Source organism: Lipotes vexillifer, unplaced genomic scaffold (assembly GCF_000442215.2).
Source record: "Lipotes vexillifer unplaced genomic scaffold, Lipotes_vexillifer_v1.1 scaffold842, whole genome shotgun sequence".
NCBI lineage: Eukaryota > Metazoa > Chordata > Mammalia > Artiodactyla > Lipotidae > Lipotes > Lipotes vexillifer.
The window spans coordinates 915,773-920,359 of NW_006794988.1; positions in this window are offsets into that span (position 1 = coordinate 915,773).

The window sequence follows — 4,587 nt, forward strand, 5'->3', positions numbered from 1 at the left end:
CGCTAGACGCTAATAGGAGAGACAGACTGACCAATGAAAATCCAGAACATGTATAAAGATGTAGTAATAGTCACAAGGCACATTTATTAAAAAATATGCAATTTATGGCAGCCAATGGTTCTGTAATGGCAAAGACCTCAATGAGAGTACTTAGTCTTTATTTTTATTATTATTAATGAATTCTGCCTCTTCTAATTTGCTTCTGGAGAGAAAGCTCTCCATGGTTTTCCCAAGGATTAAACAAAACAAAATCTCAAGGTATTTAATACTTGCTATAAATACTTTGGTGACTACATTTTACTTCCCAAGAGAATCTGGGTCATGATCTGCATTAAAAACTCATAATTGCATGATTCTAAATGTAGTCAGCAGGATGGTTGGGTCATTAATCCACGGAGTGCCTTGCTATCCTGTTAAAATATATAATTTTGGAAATAAAATCCTCAGTTTGGTCATTTTTAGATTACCTTGGCTTTATCTGCAGAATGGTCCACTGCAAGCCCCTTACAATGGGCTTCAGTTATCTCATCTTTAAAATAAGTGATGCACTTGATGATAGCAAGAGTCCATAAATATGAATTCTCAATACACACGCTAATTCTTGCTAAAATCAATGATAAGAAAACTCAGAAGCTCTCCAATAGGGTTAAGACAAACCATTCACTGCTACTTTTCTTTGGGCACATTAAAAAGTAAGTAGCTGAAAATGAATCACAAGTCTCTGAATTACTGGTGGGGACCCTTCTCCTACTTACTTGCGTTACAGAAAGTAAATGTGGTACCTTAAGTACCTGATGGGCTTTAATACTCGTTTTCTTTTTGCCCATGTAGGTAAACTGCTTTCAAGAAGAGCAGCTTATTTTAAAAGTATAAACCACTTCAGAAAGAGAATTCACTTTGCTCTTACTCCTGTCAAGGCTTTGTCAACTTAACGAGAAGGCATGCTCATAAACAACTTGCCATCTGGTTAACTGAATTTATCAAGGAGTATTAGGACTCAGAGAAGAAGGAAACAGCACAACAGAGAATGAGAAGCGCCATTTCCCAGGTTCCAGCCAATGATTGAGAAAATCTGGGGGATCCTGCAGGGATGCTTAAAATAATTGCATCATAAGAGAAATTTGTTACAGATTAGTGGCTCCCTACTTTGGGAATTCTTTTGGTTTCATTTCCATTTTTATCTAGCCACAAGAGACACTTGTCTTAACACAACGATCATTTTGATTGTCTTTTTCTTAGACATTTTTATTTTCATATAGAATTGATAAACTTGGTTTCACTTGGCTTCAAAGAATTGAATGTTAACTATTTTTGGTTATTGTACTCTGTGTTTTTAAATTTTCACTTTTAGGGTATATTAGGGCTATTTACTGAGAAATTTGATAGTCATCACATAAGGGAAAAAAGTCAAATACTGATTAATCAAGATAGGTTTGCTGTAAACATGGAGCAAAATTTGGGCCTTGTATATGTTCATATACATCATTTATATGCAAAGAATTAAACAGTCAGAGGTTATAACATGAAGTTAATTTCATTCCACGTTGTTCAACAAGTAAGGAACACCTTTAAGCTCAGTCTCACACCTTCCTAAAATGATAGTCCTATCTGCGGTGGAATTTAAACTTTGAGCAGAAATGTGAAGTAGGCTATGGTGGGTAGGGTTTCCAGAGAAGCATGCAAGAGGCTTATTTGCAAGAACTCTTGTAATCTACAGTGAAACATGAAAAAGAAGGAAGGACAGAATAGAGGCAGAAGTGAAGCCATTATAAAATCTGAAATGAAGCCTAAACTGAGGCTGCAGCCCATTTGTAAGCAGCACCTTACCTTACAGAGCTGATCCAAGTTGCAGTAAAATACCTAGACCTTCATAGCCCTGTGGCTACCAATCATCAGGTAAGGGTGATCTGGAGAAGAGGACAGAGGTGAATAACCTCTCTTTAGACTCAAGCTTTCTACCAATAGCACTAGAGCACTTCCTGGAGTGCTAGCCACAAAGGCATATCTTGCTCTCCCTAACGTTGCTCCCAAATTTGGGATCCCACTTGGTGGCTGTCCTTCTTAGAGGCCTCTGCTCCAAACCCTTCCATTTCTCCTCTCTCCAATTCAATTGTCTCGTCCCATTCTCTACTATTAGTAGTTATGTTGGGACAAGACACATATTTCCAACACCCTTTCATAATGGCTAGTAGACGCATCACTTCTTGAAAATCTTGGTAACATGTACTCATTTTGGTAATGATGCCTGGAATCAAGGGAATGAAGACACTGGTGGCAACTCCAAGCAGAGTGAAGCATTACAGAAAAAAGAGTAAGAACAACAGGGAATTTAAACTTCTTTTAAATGAGATAACTATAGGGGTGCATATAGTTAACCTTTCTGTTATACTTTGGGGAGATGACATCATGAAAAATTTGCAAATGTGCCTCACTAGCTCTCCCGGAGACACCCAAGCGAAATAACTATGCTTTACATCTTAATTTAATTCAAGCAATAGATGAGCCTACCCAAAGTATGGCAGGATTGGTGGCTCCTTGCTCAAAGCTACATGACTCGTGGATGCATGAGACAGCATCTCTATCTGAGGATCTCATGGGAGGGCAGACTCTGAGTACTCATTACAGGAGTACAGGAAAGCACTTAGTTCTACAAGAAGTGCTAGCAAAGGAAAGGAAAGAGGCCAGAAATGACAGGAAGATGTTGGATGTAGTTAATGCAGCTAAGCGACTACTATGAACTAGGCACTCTGCTAGTAACTTTAAATGAATTCTCATACCAACACTATGGTAGATGTTTTTAAAGATAAGAAACCAAATGTTAAAGAAATTAGTTATTTGGCTAGGGAACACAGCTGGTAAGTGAATAAACCAACGTTTGAACTCCAAAGCCAGTGTTATTTCCACCATCTCATATTCATATGCCATGGGGATTCTGAACAACTTTTAATAACATCAGTTCAACTGTCTAGTATTTGGAGGGTTAATATTTTAAACTACTTGTTAATGCTTTTAATAACTTACTGGTCGAGATGTAAATTTTCTCATATTTTCTAAACTAACCCTGATTATTTTAACTTGTACTCATGCCACAAATGATTTATATGTTTAAATGTGTTTATTCCTATGTCCATAAAACATGTTGCTTCTTTTTCCCTAAAAACAACAAAAAAAAGTATGTCACACCAGTTTCCTTGCCTGTACTTTGATCGCTCCTCTGTAAAATATATGTGTTTATGTTTTTGGTTTGTGTGTGTATGTTTTTGCCTGTTAAAAATATTAGTAATGTTGCATAAACATTTTATGTCTTCCTGTCTTCATTATGCTGTTTTTTTTTTTTTACTTTTCAGGTTACATTAGCTTTTTAAAACAGACTCACGTTATCATAATTCTTTCATTAGTAAAATCTATCTTTATTAAAATAAATGATTTCAAAAACTTGTCTCTGAAGTTTTGAATTTCATTCACTATGGAAAATTAGTTAAGATTAATAAGAATGTGTTTTTCCTTGAGGTGACTTCATCTTTGATTTATTTATATTTAACAGTATTAGAGATGTTTCTGAACTGCTAGGTAGAATTCTAATGTTTGAAAAAAATACTATTATATAATTTTATAATATTTACTTTGATAAATCCTTTTTTAAGTGCTATTTTGGTCCTTTATAAAGGTAAAGTAGTACTTAACTAACATCAAAAAATAATTATTTTACTACTTTGGTTTCATTTTATTAAATTCCCTTTCTAGAATTAATGGACTTTTAAAATTTCATAACAAAGAGCTAATGAATGAGAATCATAAATAACAGCTTGTAAAAAAAGGTAAACATGTAGAGGTACCTCAATCTGAGCCCCAAGGATGACTTTCCAACTATACAATTAAAAGTCATTCATTTAAATTCCACATATAAGTGATATCATATGATATTTGTCTTTATGGGGAAAGAATCTAAAAAAAAGAGTGGATATTTATATATATATAACTGATTCACTTTGCTGTACACCTGAAATTAACACAACATTGTAAATCAATTATACTCCAATAAAAATTAAAAAGTCCTTCATTTAAAATATCAATCATAAGTTTGTTATAAATTGGAAAGTCGGCATTAGGTAACATCTTTAATAAAACAATATATCATTATTCAATTCAGGTGTATGGTGTAATCAAATAAAGGTATTATTTACTGGCAGGGATTCTTAGGCAACCACGTCAAGGCTAAACATTTTGAAATTAAGATCCCATTATTACCTGTTAAGCAGTGGTTTTATAAATATATTGAAGGTCCTGAAAAAAAGTAATTCCTAATTATTCTAAATGCCTTGTCCTGTAATGTTTTTAGACCATAAATGAATAGTTTTTCAAGGTTTAAAGATAAGAAGTGGCAGAGTCAGTACTAGAATCTGTTCTATTTCATCTAAAATAAACCACATTTATCAATCATTGTTTTCCTGGGTGTTCTTCTTGTAATTAACTTTCTGTTGAATATTTAAAGTTTAATAGCTATTACATAAAAGGCCTGCAAAGATATAAGATGCACTCAATATTTTAAGAAATAATCTTGCTTTATACAATTGTTACTGTAGGGAA